The sequence below is a fragment of the Amblyraja radiata genome, chromosome 10 (assembly GCF_010909765.2).
Source record: "Amblyraja radiata isolate CabotCenter1 chromosome 10, sAmbRad1.1.pri, whole genome shotgun sequence".
Lineage (NCBI taxonomy): Eukaryota > Metazoa > Chordata > Chondrichthyes > Rajiformes > Rajidae > Amblyraja > Amblyraja radiata.
Window position 1 is genome coordinate 5,254,489 of NC_045965.1, and position 24,466 is coordinate 5,278,954.

The window sequence follows — 24,466 nt, forward strand, 5'->3', positions numbered from 1 at the left end:
CCGACGTGTGGAAAAATCATCACATGGTAAAAATGATGTCATGCAGTTTTTTTTCACTATAAAAAGACCCAGCCTGAAGAACGATCTCGACCCGAAACATCACCTATTTCTTTTCTTCAGAGATGCTGCCTGACCAGTTGAGTTAGTCCATCATTTTGTGTCTATCTTTGGTTTAAACTGGTATCTGCAATTCCTTCCTTCAAACCTTTAGAGCAGTTTGTTTCAAGAAACAATCCTTCCAAAATTGCATTCAAAAGTCCACTTGAACAGCATTTGTTCAAAGTCTGGCATCAATCATTGAAAGGCAGAGGCTGTTTTGTGTCGGGAGGAACTGCAGATGCTGGTTTACACCGAAGATAGATACAAAAAGCTGGAGTAACTCAGCGGGCCATGCAGCATTTCTGGAGAGAAGGAATGGGTGACGTTTCTGGTCGAGTCCCTTCTTCAGACTGAAAAAACCTTTCGACCCTTCTCTCCACAGATGCTGCCGGCTTGGCTGAGTTACTGCAGCTTTTTGTGTCTAGTAAGATTGTTTTATTCCCTTAATTTATCTCTCTTCAAAACGTTGGTAAACTTCTAACAAAAAGATTATGTAAATTGAACATTAATATTATTTTTTCTCCCAACAGCAAGGTCCGTAGACCAGACGGATAGCAGTGTGTGTCTCTCTACTCACCCAGTATGTCCGTCAGAGCAGCCGTCCCACCGTCGTGACAAACTGTATAAAAAGCAGCGGCTCAAAACATTGCTGATTGGGCAGATCTGCCCAGAAACCACCACTTTCACACTCACCCCAGCCCTGGGAAACAAAGTTTTCAGAGCTCTACAGTCACCCAAGCCCGCCCGCGAACCTCTGAATGAAAGACAAAGATGTTCTCTTCAGCAGTGGCGTCCCAGAGTTTCCCAGCGCCTGGCCCAAGTTTCAATTAAAACTCAGGTAAACTGATTTTTTATTAAAAACCCGAATACAATTGGCCCTTAATTGTAAATATGAGAATGTTTTCCTATATTGTACGGTAGACTATCATCCAGTGTAGATACCATCATTTATTGGAAAAATATGAATACACGAATACAGGGGTTAGTTAAAAATTGTAGTCATATCCCATCTACATCTCACTTTCTCCCGTTGTGTTTCTAAGAAAGATCATTAAGGACTTATGTTATGAGTTTTTGCTGGACTGAAAGCAACTCATTTACAACGTAAAGTTGTGGGAAACCTTTTAGGAGAATACTTGTGATGTAAAGAACTTGAAATTAATTTATTTTACATAACACACAAAAATAACTCTGGTCTTAATTACCAATGCAGCTTGTGAACTTATTTGCGGGTGCGGCAGCATCTATGGAGCGAAGGTAATAGGCAACGTTTCAGGCCGAATCCCCTCTTCAGACTGAAGAAGTGTTTCAGCCCAAAACGTTGCCTATTTCCTTCGCTCCATAGATGCTGCCGCACCCACTGAGTTTCTCCAGCACTTTTGTCTACCTTCGATTTTCCAGCATCTGCAGTTCCTACTTGAACTTGTGAACTTATTTTGTGAACTTCCCCACTGAATGCTTCCTATCTTTTGCAAGCATATTGCACGGGTTAGTACAAATACAGTTAACACTCTGAATAACAACATGCCATGAAGGAGCTTCCAAAGATTCATTTATCAAGAAGCTAGAGTAACTAAGCGCAACAGACGGCATCTCTGGAGAGAAGGAATAGGTGACGTTTCGGGTCGAGACCCTTCTTCGGATTAAACCTGCATCTGCAGTTCCTCCCCATTTATAATTTTTACATTTATAAAATTCCCATTTATAAAATTATAAAATAAAATCCCATTTACAACATTGTTTTGAGCAATTGTTCTCTAACGCGGACAGACTGGGTGGAAAGTGATGCCTGACAAAAATCCCCTGTATAACGCATCAGCCTTCAATAACTGATGTTAATGTGTCGGATATAAATCCTGAGACGGGCCACATGTCCCATATATCTGCTTCTCCATAAAAAGTGCATTAACCCAACAGGGATTCATGGAACCGTTTCAATGTGAAAAGCTAAAGTTCTGAAGGGAACTAATTCACTCTCACAATGCAGCTTTCCCAACACTGTATGGTTCATTCTTTTTACCACTGTTTCTCAGATCCCCGGTGAGTGCTTTTTGCTCCTTAACAGTGAATTATTAGATCACTGTAAAATGTTCCATTAAGATCTGACTAATCTTCAACATTTCACTTTTGGCACTCAGGCCAAACCCACGTTACTCACGAGTCACTACGGTAAACTCACGGGCTACTACGGTATTACAAGGAGTTTAAAAGTTTCACATTTTTCCTTCAAGAGTAAATTTGACTCGTGGAAATCTTTCAAAATGTTGAAAATTTTTCACGAATTAACAAGTATCCCGAATAACTGCCGTTAGCGTTACGAGTCGCTAAGTTACGTCCACGAATTCCGACGTTCCCGCTACGTTAATTCTACGTGATTACCATGAGTTTGATTTGTTTTTAACTCGGGATCACTCGTGGGTGGACTCGCACCGTGGGACAGGGGATTAACACAAATAAAAATACATGCTGTTCAATTCTTTATTGGTATTTAATTTTAGTGCATCATAGAAAGCATTTTATCAGGATGCATCACAGCATGGTTTGGGAACAGCTCTATCCATGAAATGGCAGCGAATTGTGGTTGCAGCCCAGATCATCATACAAACTAACCTCCCTTCCACGGACTCCATTTACATCTCATGCTGCCTCGGCAAGGCCAGCAGCATAATCAAGGACCAGTCGCACCCTGGCCACTCTCTCTTCTCCCCTCTCCCATCAGGAAAAAAGGTATTGAAGTGTGAAAACACACACCTCCAGATTCAGGGACAGTTTCTTCCCAGCTGTTATCAAGCAACTGAACCATCCACTCACCAACTAGATCGCAATCCTGAGCTATCATCTACCGCACTGGAGATCCTCACACTATGTTTAATCGGACATTATCTTGCACAAAACATTATTCCCTTTATCATGTATCTGTATACTGTGGATGGCTTGATTGTAATCATATAGTCTTTCTGGTGACTGGTTAGCACGCAACAAAAAGCATTTTCACTGTACCTCGGTCTACGTGACAATAAACTAAACCAAACCAAACATCCCTCGGCCCACACATTGGGCTTGCATTCCCCACCATAGACCATTACTCCTTCCACCATCGACACTTCACGCTGCCTCAGGAAGGCAGCCAACATCATCGAGGAACCCTCACATCCCAGTCATTGTCTCTACTCCCCTCTCCAGAAGATACAAGAAGCTTGAAAGCACGTAGCAGCAGATTCAAGAACAGATTTACTTTAAGCACCGACAGGCAGATGTTTCATTGTAACATTGGAATAGAAAAGTTACCAATGATGAGTTGTCTCTTTTATTCAACATCATCCGTGCACACCCACTGAGGACAGAGACTCCTCAAACAACCATCCCCCTTGTTGGACACAGATGTCATGTGTGGCTCAGTGGTGAGCAATGTCACCTCATGAAAGCTGCTGTCTTTGGGATGAGGCTTTAAGGAGGTGCTTCTCAGGTAGATGTCAGCAAAGCCAAGGCATGACCACAAGAGTTCTGCTCAGAGTCCTGAGCTAATATTTATCCTGAAACCAAACAGCTAAACACAGGTGGGCTGTGGGAGAGCTGGGAAGGGGAGGGGAAAGAGGGAGAAGGCAAGGCTACTTGACGCAGGAGATCTGGCCAGATTTGGTTTGCCGTGTGTGAGCTGACATCAGGTACATTGTCACAGTTGGGCTAGGAAAGACCATGGTCCAATCATAGAAACATAGAAACATAGAAAATAGGTGCTGGAGTAGGCCATTTGGCCCTTTGAGCCTGCACCGCCATTCAATATGATCATGGCTGTCCTGTACCTGCTTTATCTCCATACCCCCTGATCCCCTTAGCCACAAGGGCCACATCGAACTCCCTCTTAAATATAGCCAATGAACTGGCCTCAACTACATTCTGTGGCAGAGAATTCCAGAGATTCACCACTCTCTGTGCAAAAAATGTTTTTCTCATCTCAGTCCTAAAAGATTTCCCCTTTATCCTTAAACTGTGACTCCTTGTTCTGGACTTCCCCAACATCGGGAACAACCTTCCTACATCTAGCCTGTCCAACCACTTAAGAATTTTGTAAATTTCTACAAGATCCCCCCTCAATCTTCTAAATTCTAGTGAGTACAAACCGAGTCTATCCAGTCTTTCTTCATACGAAAGTCCTGATATCCCAGGAATCAGTCAGGTGAACCTTCTCTGTACTCCCTCTACGGCAAGAATGTCCTTTCTCAGATTAGGAGACCAAAACTGTAAACTGTACTCCAGATGTGGTCTCACCAAGACCCTGTACAACTGCAGTAGAACCTCCCTGCTCCTTTCCTCAAATCCTTTTGCTATGAATGCTAATATACCATTCGCTTTCTTCATTGCCTGCTGCACCTGCATGCCTACTGCTTCACCTTGAAGTTCACCTTGTGTCACCCTGACGGTCGCATGGCACAGTGATAATGGAGTTAACGACCACAGTCAATCTCTGTCTTCAACTGGTCCAGGCGTGGGTGTGAGAACACCCATTGGTGGAAAGTTTTGGACACATTGATCCAACAATACCTATTTCTCCCAGAATGTGCACACCTCACATCCCAAGCTACCCATGTACTGCCACCCAAAACACACCAGTAACAGACACGCACATAAAACCTTTTTCACATCACATTTATTGAACTTGTATTGATACATTGACACATACATAGATTTAATACCTCGTGTGATCCCATACAGGGTTGAAATCTGTTCAAGCACGGCAGAAAAAGTTCTGTAAATGTATCCAGAAGCTCAGACATTTGTGGTGAATCATGGCTGTGGCTTAATTTGTATCTCGTGTGGCATTATGTTTTTAATGATTTACGAAGGTTCATATTTTGATGATGTATTAAGGAACTAACCCATCATCCTCTGGGTCAGTTAATACATCCATAAATGAACAAAACAAGTGTTTGAGAAATTAATCATGTTACACACAAGATTTAAAGCTGTCAGTCAGAACAAGTGAGACATTGACCAGGGTGGGTTTGCTGTGAGATTTATTGATGCTTCTGAATAGGCTGGTTGTGATGGATCCGTGTCCCACAACACAGGAGAAGGTGGTGCCACTGTTCCAGTCCTCTGGAGAAACCTTCAACTGACTGGTCATGGTGTTCCACCCATTCCTGGTGTCCTTGGTCACGGGCTGGTTCACGATCCCTGTCTTCAGAAGGGCGTCGTTGGCCATCCAGGCCACATAGATGTCTGCAGGAGAGAATCTGGTGACCAGGCACGTCAAGGTGGCCGTCTCATCCGTCTCCACCTCATCCAATGAAGGGAGGAGGAGGTAGACTTGAGGATGTCTCTCATCTCCATCTGGGAACAGAGAGAACCTGAGTTAGACTGAATCTGTCGATAATTCTGTACTTACACAATACATTCCAATCTTATACTGACATGGACACCGTTTACATCCCGAGGGACCTCAGTTCACCTGAAACTAAAGGCTTTCCTTTCTGCTCATTGTAGGGATGTATGGAATAGAAATCATGCCTCTGGTGCATTTTACAGGGCTGCACGGTGGCGCAGCAGTAGAATTGCAGCCTACAATGCCAGAGACATGGGTTTGATCCCAACTATGGGTGATGCCAGTATGGAGTTTGTACGTGACCGCATGGGTTTTCTCCGGGTGCTCAGGTTTCCTCCCACACTCCAAAAATGTACATGTTCTCTGTATGGCGGGACTGTCATATGTTGAGAGAATGGAGCGGCTGGGCTTGTTTACTCGGGAATTTAGATGGATGAGAGGGAATCTGACCGAAACATAAGATTATTAAGGGTTTGGACACGTTAGAGGCAGGAAACATGTTCCCGATGTTCAGGGAGTCCAGAAGCAGGGGCCACAGTTTAAGAATAAGGGGTAAGCCATTTTAAACAGAGATGAGGAAACACTTTTTCACACAGAGAATTGTGAATCTGTGGAATTCTCTGCCTCAGAGGGCGGCGGAGGCCGATTCTCTGGATACTTTCAAGAGAGAGCTAGATAGGGCTCTTAAAGATAGCGGAGTCAGGGGATATGGGGAGAAGGCGGGATCGGGGTACTGATTGGGGATGATTAGCCATGATCACATTGAATGGCGGTGCTGGCTTGAAGGGCCAAATGGCCTACTCCTGCACCTATTGTCTATTGTCTATTGTTTGTAGGCTAATTGACATGGTTTAATTGTAAATTGTCCTTGGTATGTGCTGGGTAGTGTTAGTGTGTGGGGATCGCTGGTCGGCCCGGACTTGATGGGCCGAAGGGCGCTGTATCTCTAAACTAAACTGAACTATAGCTTCCAGTGAGTTTAAATTGGTTAGTTAATCAACAGGAACCACTGAATGCTGAGACTCTACAGAAAATGGAACTCAGTCCTTGGACCAGCCTGGTTCTGCGCTGTCTGTTCCATCTCCCCTTCTGCTTAAATGATCGGCTGCTGTTTGCCTCAAGCTCCCTGCCCTTCCAGTCCTGACTCAGTCTGTATCTCGGCATGTGAAAGCTGCAAATCCCTCTCCCTCGACTCTATCTAAGCAACTCACGCTGTGGGAATAAGTGTGGTATTGGGCGAGGCTGTCGTGGTGACTTGGGATTTTAATGATGTGGTTAATCAGCTGAGTTTAATCTTCTTTTGCTCCCTCACACTCTCTGACCATCTGTAAGTCCACCCAATATCCATTAGATATCCACTGGAGATCAGAAAAATCCAAAGGAATCTGAGAAAAACTATTAAATTCTTAATCGGATTGATGAAGGGGAGCCAGTGGATATAGTGTATCTAGACTTTCAGAAAGCCTTTGATAAGGTCCCGCACGGGAGACTGGTGACTAAAATTAGAGCACATGGTATTGGGTAGGGTGTTGCCGTAGATAGAAAATTGGTTGGCAGACAGGAAGCAAAGAGTAGGAGTGAACAGATCCTTTTCAGAATGGCAGGCAGTGGCGAGTGGAGTGCCGCAAGGCTCGGTGTTGGGGCCGCAACTGTTTACCATATATATTAATGATTTGGAAGAGGGAATTAGGAGCAACACTAGCAAGTTTGCGGATGACACAAAGCTGGGTGGCAGTGTGAACAGTGAAGAGTATGTTAGAAGGTTGCAAGTTGTCCTGGACAGGTTGAGTGAGTGGGCAGATGCGTGGCAGATGCAGTATAATATAGATAAATGTGAGGTTATCCACTTTGGTGGCAAAAACAAGGGGGCAGATTATTATCTCAATGGGGTTAGGTTAGGTAAAGGGGCGGTACAGCGAGACCTGGGTGTCCTTGTACACCGGTCACTGAAAGTTTGCGTGCAGGTACAGCAGGCAGTGATGAAAGCTAACGGAATGTTGGCCTTCATAACAAGAGGATTTCAGTATAGAAGTAGAAAAGTTCTTCTGCAGTCGTATAGGGCTCTGGTGAGACCACATCTGGAGTATTGCGTACAGTTTTGGTATCCTAATTTGTGGATGAATATCCTTGTGATTGAGGCAGTGCAGCGTAGGTTCATGAGATTGATCCCTGGGATGGCGGGAATGTCATATGAGGAAAGATCGAAATGACTAGGCTTGTATTCACTGGAGTTTAGAAGGATGAGGGGGGATCTTATAGAAACATATAACATTATAAAAGGACTGGTCAAGCTAGATGCAGGAAAATGTTCCCAATGTTGGGCGAGCCCAGAACCAGGGGTCAGTGTTAGAATAAAGGGGAGGTCATTTAAGACTGAGGTGAGAAAAAACTTTTTCATCCAGAGAGTTGTGAACTTGTGGAATTCTCTGCCACAGAGGGCAGTGGAGGCCTAATCACTGGATGGATTTAAGATAGAGTTAGATAGAGCTCTAGGGGCTAGTGGAATCAAGGGATATGGGGAGAAGGCAGGTACAGATATTTGGCTTAAAACCAGAGAGATAATAATCTGTCCCCTTGTTTTTGCCACCAAAGTGGATAACCTCACGTATCTATATTATACTGCATCTGCCCACTCACTCAACCTGTCCAGGACACCTTGCAACTTCCTAACATACTCTTCACTGTTCACACTGCCACCCAGCTTTGTGTCATCCGCAAACTTGCTAGTGTTGCTCCTAATTCCCTCTTCCAAATCATTAATATATATGGTAAAATGGACTATCTACATCTGGATCTCACAATAAAAAGGGAGGTGAGAGGCTGCTGCGCTATAGTTCTGACAGAGACATGGCTAAACTCATCTGTACCTGATGCGGCTGTTAGCTTAGGGGGGCTAACAACATTCCGGCTCGACAGGGACACTGTTTTGACTGGTAAATCCCGGGGTGGGGGTGTGTGCATCTATACAAACAACAGCTGGTGTAATAATGCTACCGCTGTTTCCAGCCACTGCGCTCCGGACATAGAGTTTTTGACTGTGAAATGCAGGCCATTCTATCTGCCACGGGAGTTTACTGTGGTTAGCATTACTGCTGTATACATCCCCCCCGCAGCCAACACTAAGGAGGCTCTGCGTATTCTCTACCGTTCCATCAGTGAGCTGCAAAGAAATCATCCAGAGGGCGTTGTCATTGTTGCTGGGGACTTTAACCAGGCCAACATGAAGACTGTCCTCCCTCATTTCCATCAATATGTGGACTTTGCTACATGTGGAGAGAATACGCTGGACCGGGTCTACAGTAATATCAAGCAGGCTTTCAGAGCAGTACCCCGGCCTCACCTCGGCTCCTCTGACCACCTCTCTGTAATGCTCATCCCAGCCTATAAGCCCCTTCTGATCAGAGAGAAACCCACTGTGAAGCAGGTTAGAGTCTGGTCTGAGGGAGCTACAGAAGCACTCCAGGACTGCTTTGAGTGCACGGACTGGGACATGTTCAGGACAGCAGCCACTCATAACGAAAACATCAATGTGGATGAGTATGCCATGTCAGTGTCGGGCTACATACAGAAGTGCATGGAGGACGTCACTGTCATCAGGAACATCACAACCCGGGCCAACCACAAACCTTGGATTACTGCAGAGGTGCGTGCCATGCTGAAAGCACGAAATGCGGCTTTTAAATCTGGTGATTTGGGAGCTCTGAGAACAGCGAGAGCCAACCTCAACCGCGAAATTAAGAAAGCAAAGCGCGCCGACGGACAGAAAATCCAGGGTTTCTTCCAGGATGATACCAACACCAGGAACATGTGGGAAGGCATCCGGGCCATAACAAACTACAAGGCCCCTCAGATGTCTTGTAAGGATGACACAGACTTTCTAAATGAACTAAATAATCATTTCGGCAGGTTTGAGGCACTGAACACCACTACAATGAGGAAATTAGAGCCTCAACCAGGAGAACAGACACTGTCTTTTGAAACTGCTGAAGTCCGCAAAATCCTGGAGGGTATTGACCAGCGAAAGGCAGCCGGACCAGATAACATACCGGGGCGTCTGCTTAGGGGAAGTGCCGACCAGCTGGCTCTGGTTCTGACAGACATTTTTAACATCTCCCTGAACCAGGCCATTGTTCCATCATGTTTCAAGACAGCCACCATCATACCAGTTCCCAAAAAGTCTACAATAACCTGCCTGAATGATTACCGCCCCGTAGCACTCACACCAATAATAATGAAGTGCTTTGAGAGGCTTATTAAGCAGCACATGGTCTCTAAACTCCCCTCCAGTTTTGACCCGTTCCAGTTTGCTTATCGCCCGAACCGCTCCACAGAGGATGCTATCTCCTCTGCAGTCCACCTGAGCCTACAACACCTGGAGGAGAGGAACACCCACGTGCGGATGCTGTTTGTTGATTTCAGCTCAGCATTTAACACGATAATCCCCCAGCATCTGGTGAGCAAACTGGCACCCCTAGGTTTCAATACCATACTATGCAACTGGATCCTGGATTTCCTTTCTGAAAGACCCCAGTCTGTGCGGGTGGGGAAGAACACCTCCTCGGTCATCACACTGAGCACCGGATCCCCTCAGGGCTGTGTCCTGAGTCCGCTGCTCTTCACATTGATGACACATGACTGTGTCGCCAGGTCCTCTACTAACCATATCATCAAATACGCGGATGACACAACAGTAGTGTGCCTCATCCGCAATAACGACGACCAGGCATATAGAGAGGAGGTGGAACAGCTCGTGAGCTGGTGCAGCAGGAACAACCTTCTCCTAAATGTGAACAAAACCAAGGAGATTGTCGTCGATTTCAGAAGGAAAATTCAGCCCAGTCACACTCCACTTTGCATCAACAACTCAGCAGTGGAGCAGGTGAAAAAGATCAAGTTCCTGGGGGTGCATATAACGGACACCTTAAACTGGTCCACAAACATTACATCTCTGGCAAAACGGGCACAGCAGCGGTTGTACTTCCTCCGCAGGTTGAGAAGTTTACACCTCCACCCTCCCATCCTCGCCACTTTCTACAGAAGCACAATTGAGTCGGTCATGACCAGCTGCATCTCTACGTGGTGCGGCAGCTGTACAGCTGCGGACTGGAAGTGCCTTCAGAGAGTGGTGAGGACAGCGGAAAAAATCATTGGGACTTCTCTTCCTTCAATCATGGACATGGGGTACAAGCGCTGTCTGATTAGAGCTAAGGGCATTACCAGAGCCCCCACACACCCACAATTCGGACTGTTTATACTGCTTAACTCTGGGAGGAGGTACCGCAGCATGAAGAGCGGGACAACCAGGTTCTGCAACAGCTTCATCCCCCAGGCCATAAGATTACTGAACAATCAACAAAACCGAGAACTTTTTAAATATCGACACTTTTAAAAAACTTTTTATATATATTTATTTTACAGAACCATGCACATGAGGCATTTTTATGGACGCACCTAGCACTTTTACTTTTACTATTTACCTGATTGGAGAGTCAAATGCAACGAAATTTCGTTCAAGGTGCACTGTGTCTAGGTGTATATCTGAATGACAATAAAGTTTTCATTCATTCAATCATTCATTCATTCATTCAAACAGTTGAGGCCCCAACACCGAGCTCTAGGGGCTAGTGGGGAGAAGGCAGGCATGGGTTATTGATTGGGGACGATCAGCCATGATCACAATGAATGGCGGTGCTGGCTCAAAGGGCCGAATGGCCTCCTGCTGCACCTATTTTCTATGTTTCTATAAACAGGTGAGGCAGACGAAGAATGTTTCAGATATTGGGGAATCCAGGTCAGGAGATGGCAGTCTGAGGTGAAGGTGTGTAGGTGTGAGAGGGGAAGAAATGTCTTCACACAGACAGTGGTGAACCTGGGCATTCTCTGCCACTGATAGCACTGAAGCCCAATTATTAGATATATGCAAGAATGAGTTGGATCCAGTTCTTAGGGTAAAGGGATCAAGGGATATGGAGAGAATGCAGGAAGAGAGTACTGAATATTGATGATCAGCCGTGCTCATATTGAATGTCTGTGCAGGATTGATGGGCTGAATGGCCTGCTCCTGCAATTATTTTCTATGCTGGATGTGATTAGTGTGTCCATTTGCTCAGATCAGACTCGCACCAACCTCTGACAACACGTACCTGTCGGCTTCTTTAAGGATCTGCTCTCCGGTGTTGGTAAACTCTTGTCCTCCACCACACACATGTACACAGCCCCACTCTCCCACTCTGCAGCGGGGACCGTCAGTCCGCTGGTGATGGTGTCTGTACCTCCGATCCTCTCTGCACCACGAGTTGTCACCCCGTCTTCTCTCTTCATTCCATTCACTTGCCAGGTGACCCTGAATCCCTCTAAATCACCGTGAACCACCTTACACAGAATGGTGGCTGTCTTGTTGATCCAGATCTCTTCGAAGGAAGGTTTGCTTAAAGTGACCGAGGGGCGGGTATCTGAACAATCATCTGGGAGAAATCACAATTATTATGTCATCGTTCCCTGATGGAGCAGCTTGCCACTGAAATATTTTGTGCTCATCTCCACCGAATGATATGCTGGTTCCATCAACATCAGGGAGATTTATCTACATTGGTGTAGGAATGAAGCTTCCTATTGATCCCACAAGGAAACCGTGCTAAACAATGTGAATTAACAAGTTGACTTTTACATTATTTGACAGTTTTGTGATCACTGAACCTGTTACCAGCTATTTACTGAATCAAATGTATAAAATTCCCTCTGAGGAGAGGCAAATCGAGCTAATGTTTGAGGTCAAAATGTTCAGTTCAGTTTAGTTTATTGTCACGTGTACCGAGGTACAGTGAAAAGCTTTTGTTGCGTGCTAACCAGCCAGCGGAAAGTTCTTCGCTTTATATTATAAAATAGAAGCAGCGGCATAATTTTATTTAATCGCGAGTGGTCCAGAGTAGGATGAAGAAAGGTCTCGACCCAAAACCTCACCTCCCCATGTCCTCCAGGGATGCTGCCTGACCTGCTGAGTTACTCCAGCACTTTGTGTCATTTCATTTAGTCACAACTGTTTAAATGCATTTTGTATCCATGAGGTGTAACTAAACTCTCCTGCTGCTTTGTCAGAATGTTGTGTGTTGCAGCCGGCCTGCACGAGAGGCTGCTACACATTGCCCAGACTGACTGTAGCCACGCTGGGGCAGGGAGAGAGCTGCTCTGCTGGACACTCTGTCACGGCTGAGGCACCCACTGGTATTAAGTACAAAGGCAGAGGGAAAGACCGTTTTGAAGAAGAGTATTGTGGATCTCCACCGTGTCTGGCCTGTCGACTGGCTTGGATTGCCCTCAAGTTACTAAAACAATGTCAAAGATACAATTATTTCTGTGGCCAGATTCACTTACAAGCCCACAACAGGACTGCACCATGTTACAATGCTGCCCATGTGTGGCACAGTTTGCAATGTGGATAATGGAGTGAATCCCAGGAGCCTACCTTGGATGTTCTTCACATCCTTCATGATGATGGTGTTGGAGGCGCGATGATACACTGTACAATTGAAGCGTGAGCCTGACTTCCAATCCTCTGTACTCATGGTCAGGAAGTGGCTGGCACTGAAAGTGCCCCCCTGCTCCAGAGCAGTTGGTGCAGCGCTGGTGTTGTTGGAGATCAGGGCACCGTCTTTACTCCAAGTGACGCTGATGATGTCTGGGTAGAATCCAGAGACCACACACTCGAGGGTGACCTTGTGGCTACGCTTGGTCTCTTCGTGTGCTGGAAGCAGCAGTCTGACTTCAGGTTTGTTTGGCACAACTGGAACAGAGGAAAATAAAATGTTAAACTCTCTCATAGAGTCATAGAGTGATACAGTGTAGAAACAGGCCCTTCAGCCCAACTTGCCCACCCCGGCCAACAAGTCCCAGCAACATTAGTCTCACCCGCCGTGTTTGGTCCATGTCCCTCAAAACCTGTCTCTGTCTGTTTTTTTTAATGTTAAGATAGTCCCTGCCTCAACTACCTCCTCTGACAGCTTGTTTCATACATTCACCACCCTTTGCGTGAAGAAGTTACCCCTCAGATTCCTATTAAATCTTTCCCCCTTCACCTTAAACCTATGTCCTCTGGTACTCAATTCACCTACTCTGGGCAAGAGACTCTGTGCATCTATCCAATCTATTTCTCTCATGATTTTATACACCTCAATAAGATATTCCCTCATCCTCCGACACTCCAAGGAATAGAGTCCCAGCCCACTCAACCTCTCCCTATAGCTCTCTAGACTGGCAACATACTTGTAAATCCTCTCTGTACCCTCTCTCTCTCTCTGTCACAGCCATTTAAGCACTGATCTGTTGCCCACCTTTGTTATGGTTGGTCCGCGCTGACACTGGTGAGGATGATGAAGATTGTTGGGCGAAGCACACAAACTCCACCCCGCTGGTCCACTCCTCCACGCTGGTCCGGAGTTCACTGATCACTGGGTTTCGGGTGCCTTCATGGCTCAGTGTACGGGTCACAACTCCTTAATTTCTCTCCTTTCCTCCCACCTTCCAGGTGAGATGGACCTGGCTCGGATCATTACAGATCACTGAACACACCAGTGTAGCGGTCTTGTTGATCCAAATCTCTTTCATGCCAGGATTTTGAATGAAGACGGCCAATACTGTGGATCAGAAATGGTAAAGTTCAGAATTTTAGTTGAGACTCATCTGTTACTAAAGGGCCTGTCCCACTTACTCGATTATTTCGGCGACTGCCGGCACTCGTCATAGGTCGTCGCAGGTCGCCCAAAATTTTCAACATGTTGAAAATCCAGCGGCGACCAGAACAAGGTACGACTCATTGGGCGACTACTTATGACCATACAGGCTTCACCTATGTCGTCAGGGTGTCACCTGTATGGTCGTGAGTATTCTCCTCAGTCGCCCAAAGAGTCGTAGCGCCTTTCTGGTCGTCGCTGAATTTTCAACATGTTAACATTTTTCAGCGACCTGCTGCGACTATGACAGGTGCTGGCAATCACAGAAAAACATTGCGTAAGTGGCTCAGTCTCTTTATGGAAAGGCAGGGCAGAAATCCAAACAGGTGTCTCATAAAAGAACTTTAAGATGTTTATGTCATCACATAAAAGACTGATCAATGGCAGATCAAACTATACACTGGCTAGATTTATTGCAAACAGAATAGCAGAAAAACTTGTGTTAAATAGCAGGTTGGGTGTTTTGACTGAAAAAAAACAGAACAAAGGATCCGTCAACTGGGATTTGACTCTTTCCCATCACCATGATCAGCTGGTACATTACAGGGGCACAATTTGATATGTGCTTTGCTTGGAACTCCTGCTGCATCGATTAGTAATACTGAGCAACATGAATGAGAAAAGCAACATTTCTCCCTGTAGGCCAAGCCTGGGATTCCCTCAGTTTAAGAATGTCACATGCTGATATCACAGCCTTACTCTGACCATGTGTCTCACCATCTCTGAAACCTTCACCACATACACAACCTTCAGTAAAGGTGTCATTCTTCCAACTCTGAGCACTCGTAAGCCTGCATTCCTTTCACCTTTGTACCACTTGCTGTGTCACGTTGCAGTGTTGCCCACAAGCACCAAAACTCACTCAGCCACAGACAAGTGTCAGTTTAGTGTGACTGTGCTCCAGTGAAGACTTTGAGGCGTTTCAGTAATTGATAGAAATGATCTGAAATAAATTAGTGGCTGACTCTCCAGCGACAGCAGAGCAAATCATAAATGGTTAGAAGTATCAAGTATCAAGTATCTCCTGCTGCAGATTGGGATGAAATTCTGCATTAGATGTATTTTCCCGTTTCACATCAGAATCATTGGGCGAGGAAGAGAATGATTTATTCATTCATTGTCCCTGACTGACCTGCACTGCCACTTGTCTTCTGAAGCAGAATCATGAGTCTAGTTGCACTCAGCTTACTCTCATGTGTGCACTGTTTACACACTTAGTCACTTGGACCACATGAGCTGATTTTGCTCTCAAACACTTATTGTGGAGGGTGATTACGTTTGTGTCAGAATTGATACTTTCAGTGAGCCTGGAGATCAAAGCCTTCAGATGCGTAGAAAGCAGAGGTCATACACTGTGCCTGTCTGACACGAGACGTAACATTTTGTCAGTGTAAGGTGTTGTCTATTTCGCAACCCCTCCTTTAAGCAAAATGGCGAGCAAATTCCTTTCAAAAATAGATGTGTGTGGTATTAGTGTGGATGACAGTTGTTGCAGTGTCATCAGAAATTTATAAGCCTAGTTTAACAGTGTGCAATGTTTTTGCTTTGTGAATCTTGTTTTAATCAGCAATGTGATATTGTTAAACATGTGTGTTTGCAAGATGCTCAATCCCGTCCCATATCAGTGACAGTCGTGTTGTTCCACGATCACGGTGTCGGGGGGGAAACTGCCTCATATGAAACCTGGCAGAGTATGGATACTCTCCATGCTGTCAAATATTGGTATCTTCCACAAGGGACATTTTGTCTTGCTCATCCTTAGATGATTATAACCAAACACATCCATTCCTTGCAACATTCCTTGCATTCCCTGAGTTTCTCCTTTGGACTGAGGTCTGCATCTGGGAGGTGGGTTAATAAATCTGTGGCAATTTGTGCTAACTACGGTTTTCACCCAAAGCCAGTATAGGACAGGAGACCGGTTAGAGCCCTGGGTCTTGCCTCACCAGTTTGCCTTTATTATAGGGTCACCCAATTTTTTTCTGAGCCACTTTGACATTTCACACTGTTCACCTTAAACATCTCCTGCCTTTCGATCTCTGGGTGGTCCTTGCTGACTAGAGTCTGAGCATGAATAAATCTGGCCAGTGGCACTGGGATGTGAAGCAGCAATGTCTGCAAATGAATGAATACACAGGCAACAAGTGGAGGGGAGAGGGAGGCAGCTTGAATTGGGTATTTCCCCCACTCTGGTACACTTTGATCCCAATGGACACCAGGGGTTGGATTTGAATCTTATAAATGGGTTGTAATAATAGAATGACAAATTCCATACGCAGCCAATTACTTTATTTCACACTTTCCTGCCCAATAATGATACTGCCGGGTAGAACCATCTGAGAATGTCACATTGAGATTACTCTGATAGATGAACTTCGGCAGACACTTCGAACAGCCGGGACATTCTCCACCTGGAAATGGAAGATTCATTGATTTAAATATTAAGAGATTTTTACCTCCTGTGTTGAGGAAACAGGAGATTCACATATTCCCAGTCTGTGTCCTCAGTATTTATCAGCATAAGATTATGCCGACCACGATAAACTGCTTCACTTTGTCCAGGATCAGACAACACTTTAAAGAGTGTGGAGATGAGATCAAAAATAATCCAGGCACTGACATTTCAATGAAAGGGAAAGGGCAATCTACAGGTGAGTTGGACAGTTTGGATGAGTGGGCAGATGCATGGCAGATACAGTTTAATGTGGATAAACGTGAGGTTATCCACTTTGGTAGCAAAAATAGGAAGGCAGATTACTATCTAAATTGGGTCAAGTTAGGAAATGGGGAAGTACAATGGGATCTCGGGGTCCTTGTTCATCAGTCAATGAAAGTAAGCATGCAGGTACAGCAGGGAGTGAAGAAAGTGAATGGCATGTTGGCCTTTATAACAAGAGGAGTTGAGTATAGGAGCAAAGAGGTCCTTCTGCAGTTGTACAGGGCCCTAGTAGAGACCACACCTGGAGTATTGTGTGCAGTTTTGGTCCCCTAATGCGAGGAAGGACATTCTTGCTATTGAGGGAGTGCAGCGTAGGTTCATCAGGTTAATTCCCTGATTGGCGGGACTGTCATATGCTGAGAGAATGGAGCGGCTGGGCTTGTATACCCTGGAGTTTAGAAGGATGAGAGGGTATCTTATTGAAATATATAAGATTATTAAGGGTTTGGACACGCTAGAGGCAAGAAACATGTTCCTGATGTTGTGGGAGTCCAGAACCAGGGGCCACCGTTTAAGAATAAGGGGTAAGCAATTTAGAACGGAGATGAGGAAACCCTTTTTCTCACAGAGTTGCGAGTCTGTGGAATTCTCTGCGTCAGAGGACGGTGGAGGCCGGTTCTCTGGATACTTTCAAGAGAGAGCTAGATAGGGCTCTTCAAGATAGCGGAGTCAGGGGAGATGGGGTGAAGGCAAGAATGGGGTACTGATTGGGGATGATCAACCATGATCATATTGAATGGCGGTGCAGGCTTGAAGGCCTACTCCTGCACCTATTGTCCATACAGAACACTCAGGAAACAAGATGGATTTGGGGAAACTAACACAAAGAAGACAGTGAGAAGAGAAGAAAGATATTCTCCAGATATCGAATGGGACCTGTGGTTTAATCACTGTCCATTTTTCTTACCACTGCACACAAAGGCAACTAGAGGAGTGAGAGTAAACACACTGGTGAGCTTCCTCTCTACATGTCCTGTAGAATGAGTTAGAATTACAGATGGAAAGCATTGGCTTAAATTGCAAAAAGCCAAATCTGAACATAATACATTGCTCAACAGGACTGATCACAGCGACAGGAATTTGGTGGAAATGTCAGTAAGATTGTTTAATGCTGTAAGTAAATTAACAGACACCACTCACCCTCTTGATATCTCATGTTGATCCTGTCGCTGAAGCCGGAAGGCGCGTGGGTCACTTCACAAGTATATTCCTGTTTGTTGGTCCATTCCTCCACACTCAACGGCAGGTAAGCAACTGTTTCAAATCCACCATTAGTTCTCGGAGTGGACGGGAGAACGACACCCGCTTGATTAAGTCCAGCTTTTTTCCAGGAAACTTTAATATTGTCAGGAGAGAATCCAGATATCATGCAGCCCAGGACAGCGGTTGTTTGATTGTGGAGAACCTCCGGAGATGGAACAAGGGGGATGAGCTGTGGAGCTGTAACATATTTAATATCTGTTATTACATGATTCTTTCAGCCACATTGCAGGCTTCCACTCTCCCAGAATCTGGGACAAGTGCCCCAGTACCAGCCCTCCCCACAATGCTGGTGATATGCCGGTGATGTGTTGATACGGTGGATCCCACAGTCAGATGGTGCTCAGAGCTGTGATTGGGAGGCTGGGTTAGAACACAGGCCTCCCCAGCAGTGTGGGCCACTCTGCAGTGGTAAGGGGGGTGGTAGGTAAGTGGCGTACAGACCATCCGTGATCTCAGTGTGTGCTGGAGCAGACACAGGAACAGATGTGACAACTGTTTCTACTGGCAGGAGGTTTGGGAATCACAGCTTTAAGTTGTCTTCACCTCTTCTTTGTCTGTAACTCGTTTTCACCTAGCCCACAGCTAACAATGGCCTGTTTCCTTTATCAGCATTACTTTTTTGCATATCTTTCGTTTATTAGTTCTATAACTCTCTACATCACTGTCGATATCTCTTTTCCCTTTCCCGACTCTCAGTCTGAGGAAGGGACTCATCCCAAAATGTCACCAGAGATGCTGTCTGACCCGCTGAGTTACTCCAGCTGTCTATCTTCGCTTTAAACCAGCATCTGCAGTTCCTTCTGACACCACTTTAAGTTTAATGGGAATGGAGGTCAGATGGACAAAAAACTTATTTTGTTATGACTTGATCAGCAATGATTTGATCAGAACTGGAAGCCAGTGGTTAAAAGTGAGAGTGGAAGCAGATTCATGTCATTGCCACAAGGAGACTGGATTTCACTTGGTGAGGGGTCGGCTGCAGGGTTGAGGGGGAAGTGCAGGAAGAGTGAGGAAGGTTTAAATCTCCACACTGTGCACGGGCACAATAGGTGTGGCTCTGTGCACAGCAGTTGATCTGGAGGGAGGTGTTTGGGGGGGGTAGAGAGCTGCAGGAATTAGACAAAGCAGTGGATAGAATGGAGGCAGATCAAGACGAGATGCTTCCTCCGTGACCCCCCCACCATTATCTCCTTCCACATAAATTCTCACTGTCTTGTTCCTTGAGCAGCAGCACTCTGGCTGATAGGAGGAGAATGAATGAGCAAAATAAGTAATTCGCTTCCTCCTACATTGTTCGACAAAGGCTTCCACTTTAGTTCTATCATCAGCTTTAAATGGACAACAAAATCTCACACTAACCTTGAGGCTTCTGGATCTCCGTTTTCACCATGTTGTCCGGCTTGTATCCTGCCTTGCAGTAGTAGACGGTTTTCCTGTTCCAATCTGCCACAGGGACTCGCAGCAAGCTGCTCATTGTGTACTTGTTGTTTTGTCCCAACACTGGTGGGTACTTTGTGATTCCAGTGTCGATGACCCCACTGCTGGTGGACCATGTCTGACTGATGATCTCAGGCAGGTAGTCCTTGACCAGACAGAGGATGCTGATCTCTTGGCCAGATTCTGTGTTGCAGGAAGAGGTGATGTGGACTGAAGGCAAAACCACATCCTCTGAAATGGAAATAAATTAACAGTTGGTTCTGTAGTAAATGGATTATTACCAGCGCGTGCAACAGGTTCATGCTGATTGCTGAGTGAATGCAGGTGATTCAGGCTGAGAGAAGGCCAGGCAGAGCAGAGAAATGGTTCCTTTCCCAATCCCTTTCACACCGTGCATGACCAAGCAGTGAAATGCTGATCTCACACTGGCGAAGCAACTTCTGCCAACCAGAGGGACAAACCGGCCTGTGCTCTGGGTGATGTGTCCCAGGTCAGGAAGCACATGGTACGGTGCCAGATGGACCATATCTACAACCACCGGGCCAAATGGTGCTGGATCTGGCCTGTTGTGGAACTTCTTCAATGCTGGGCCTCAGGGAGTGTTGTACAACTAAGGAATCTTGGAGTACAGCTACACAGATCCCAGGAAGTGTTGTCACAGGTAAATAGGTTGGTAAAAAAAGCTATTCATGAGTCAGGGAATTGATATACAGTAACCCCTCGTTTTAACAGACCCCTTGATAACAGATTTAGGATATAGCGGACGGACCTGCCGACAGCACCCTTGCACGCATGGCTCTTGACCGCTTAGAGCCCCGGCTTCCAACTCCACCCCCGACTCGCAAGTGAGCCCTTCTTCATCCACCACCGTATGGTCGGTGATGCTGCTGTTGTTGCGGCTCATGGAGCCCCGAGATGAGCTCTTTCTTCAAGCTGCCGTCCTCGACAGGACTTGCTTGGTCACCATGAGGCTCCCTCCCCTCCCACCTGCTGCCGCTTCAACCTGTCGGCTCTTCACTTTGTCCACTCCCTGCTCGACCGCCATCTGCCCCTCATCCTCCCCTCGCTCTGTCAACTCAGCCTCTTCCCCCTCCCTCCTCCCCTCCTCCTTCTCCCTGGAGTCACCAACATACTGCACCTTGGAAGCAGCAGCTGGTGAGAGGAGAGGGTGCCCCATGGTGAGCGTGCACCCTGTCAGTGGCCTGAAGAAAGCACTGCCAGTCAGAAGCTACATTGTGAGCCACAACCACAGCCGTGTCACCGGACCATGCGGTGGATGAAGAAGGACTCGCTGGTGCAGAGCAGAGGCAATGGCGCCTGGTTTTAAGATGAAGTAACACAAAGTGCTTGAGTAACCCAGCAGACTGAATCAGTCTGAAGAAGAGTTCCCACCTCACCTATCGATGTTCTCCAGAGATGCTCCCTGACCAGTTGAGTTACTCCAGCACTTTGTGTCTTTTTGTGTATTAACCAGCATCTGCATTCTTTGTTTCAACTACATACATGGATAAAACCTTACTCATTTAAAGCAGATATTCGACAAAAATGGATACGAGCCCCCCCACACCATGGTCCGTTAAAATGAGGGTTTACTGTTCAGAAGTTGGATGTTATACTAGAGTGTTACAAGAAATCGGTGAGGCTGAATTTGGAATACAATGTTGAGTTTTCATCAAGCTACTCTAGGAAAGATATCATTAGGCTAGAAGAGTGCTGAGAAGATTCACAAGAATGTTGCCAGGACTCGAGGGCCTGAGCTGGAGGGAAAAGTAGGGCAGGCTCGGACTTTACTCCTTTATACCTCTAGAAGGCAGAAGAGTGATCCTATAAAGGTGTATAAAATCATGAGGGGAATAGATAGGGTGAATGCACAGTCTTTTACACAGGATAGGGGAATCAAGATATAGGTGTAAGATGAGAGGAACAAGATTTAATGGGAATGTGTGGGGAACTTTCTCATACACAGGGTGGTGGGTATATGGAACAGGCTGCCAGAGGAAACAGTTGAGGCAGGTACGATAACAGCATTTAAAAGACACTTGGACAGATGCATGGATAGGAAAGAATTAGAGGACAGGAGGTAAACATGGGCAAGTGGGACTAGCATACATGGGGCATCAGGCTGCCTTGCACGAGCTGAGCTGAAGGGCCTGTTTCCGTGCTGTATGACTCTATGTCTCTGAGTTATTAATGGGCTGGGAAATGCTTTGAGATGTCCTGGGGTTGTGGAAACCTTCAACAAAATAAAAAACCATCAAATAAAAGTGGAAATAGTGTGGTTGTCAGAAACTGTACTGAAAGAGTTTGATGATAGAGCACTGAAGTGAAAGGGTGATTCTGCTTCTCTCCCCACAGATGCTGCCTGAGCTGTCGAGTGTTTCGTGCAGGAGGCTCAATGATATCAGGCGGCGAGACTTGTAGCTCACAGTGTTTTCCATCCCGGGATCAGCAGGTGGTGAGTGCAGTTTAATTTGGATCAATGTTCCTAATGTGGTCAGGAGGTGGGTCAGAGACTGGAAAACACATCATACTGGCAGCTGGGTGCTGGGGTGAGGAGCTGGTGCAACAGCAGGGTGCTGGGGTGAGAAGCTGGGTGGAGTAGCAGGGTGCTGGGGTGAGGAGGTGGGTGCTGGGTCTAGCAGGGTGCTGGGGTGAGCAGCAGGGTGCTGGGGTGAGGTGCTGGGGGGAGGAGCTGGGTGTGGGGGGAGGAGCTGGGTGCTGGGTGGAGGAGCTGGGTGATGGGGGGAGGAGCTGGTGTGGGGGGAGGAGCTGGGTGTGGGGGGAGGAGCTGGGTGCTGGGGGAGGAGCGGGGGGTGAGGAGCTGGGTGCTGGGGTGAGGAGCTGGGTGCTGGGTGCTGGGGGGAGGAGCTGGGTGCTGGGGGGAGGAGCTGGATGCTGGGGTGAGGAGCTGGGTGCTGCGGTGAGGAGCTGGGTGCTGGGGTGAGGAGCTGGGTGCTGGGGGGAGGAGCTGGGTGCTGGGGGGAGGAGCTGGGTGCTGGGGGGAGAAGGGGCAATAAACTGCCCGTCTGGGTTGCCATCCTGGGGGCATTTAGTGCCAATTGCGTTGCTGGGTCAGGGGTCAGATATAGGCTCGACTGGGTAAGGACAATAGATCTCCTCCTCTGAGGGACAGCAGGGAAACTGAGAGGTCATCATTACTGTGGATTTGTGCACAAAATCCAGGTTACTAACAAAAGAAAATCTGACACAGGTCCAATCTGTCCCAGATTATGAACAAAGTTTAAATTCCACAGTTGTTGCGGAATTAAACTGGGGTCTGATTGTAGCCTGATGCCCGTCCATTGGATCACTGGAACTGTGGTGTCTCGGACAACATTTCCCCCTCACCAGCGGTTTGCCGATTCTGCTGTGTGCAGAGTGGATCCACAGTCCCTCCTTTACAACACGGCTCTATTGTGAACATGCCTCACTGCCTGTGAAGCGCTCGGGAACACCATGAAAGGTGCTCTGTCAATCACTGAGATTCACTGAGACACCAGCAGCCCTGGTTAATGGAACAAAGCACTTGTTGGACAAACCCAGTCAATCGGCTGGCGGAGGAGGGCAGCAAATTAGAGCCGTTCCTCCATCTGTGAACTGGGAAAAAGCAGTTCTTTTGTGCAGCAAAACCCACGTCAAAAACACCAAGCAACTTGACTCAGAATCTAAACTATGCGCATCAGTGAATTCACAATGAAGAATAAAATGTATTGACTTACTAAGGATCTCTAAATGTTGAAATTCAATACAAGACGCAAAGAAAACCTGGTGTACTAAAACCCACATCTACAGTAGAACCATGTACAACATTCTCTCATTATGTTCAAATCATTCATTATTGTGAACCTTTGTTTTTGAACCAAACAGCATCAATTTGTTTTACAATCTAGAGAACGTTTTGTGTTCTGAAGCATTTACACAAGGAGTGTTTGACAGAGCAATGTAGAGGGAGCTTGACTCTGTGTCAAACACTCTGTCCCTGCACATGGGAGTATGTAACAGTGTAGAGGGAACTTCACTCAGTGTCTAACCCTGGGTGTGTGTGGAGACAGTGTGGAGGGAACTTCACTCAGTGGCGAACCCGTACTGTGGGTGTGTGTGGAGACAGGTTGGATGGAGCCTCACTCTTGTCTAACCTGTGCTGTCCCTTCCCTGGGAGTGTTGGGACAGGACAGATGGAAATTTGTATCTAATCTGTAGCTGACAGCACAGTGACACGGGGAGATTTATTCTGCATTTGACTCATGCTCTGTCTGACCTGGATGTGTTTGATGGGATCGCTTTGCGGGAGCAGGTACTGGAGTCACAGCGTCATAGATTAATAGTGTGGAAACAGGCAGATTAATCTCTAAAAGACTGGAGGGTGGCTGATACTGAAGCGTAATTGAAGAAGGACATTAGAGCCAAGCCAGGGATCTAACCCAGTGAGCCTGACGTCATTGGTGGGAATGTCCTTAGGGATAGGAACTACCAGTATTTGGGTAGACATGGACTGATTAGGGATAGTCCTAAATTTGTTTACAAGATCTAGATCACTTGGGAGGGTGGGCCAAGGATTAGGGGCAGCACGGCTTGTGTTGGGGAAATTGTGCCTCATGAACCTGATAAGGTTCAACAAGGTATAGCATGATGGGCTGGCGTGGAAGGTTAGATCACATGAAACCCAACATGAGCTAAATTCGCTTGGAAGAAGTGGACTGCTGCAGGAGTCAGTGCTGAGACCACTGTTGTTGGTTATCTACATTAACAGTTTGCCATACAATATAGTGGACATTGATAGTAAGTTTGCAGATGACACCAAAATCAGTGCATGAGTGGAGAGTTAGGAAGGATAAGTTTACAATAAGATCTAGATCAGTTGGGAAGGGGAGCCAAGGAACGCCAAATGGAATTTAATTC

At 46.4% G+C, this 24,466-nt stretch overlaps 1 pseudogene and 1 gene segment (V, D, J or C); both read right to left on the reverse strand.

Annotated features, from left to right (window-relative positions):
* The window catches only part of LOC116977456, a 444,478-nt pseudogene that overhangs the window by 417,361 nt on the left and 2,651 nt on the right, over positions 1-24,466 (reverse strand).
* LOC116977457 overlaps positions 1-24,466 on the reverse strand; it is a 402,483-nt gene that overhangs the window by 147,510 nt on the left and 230,507 nt on the right.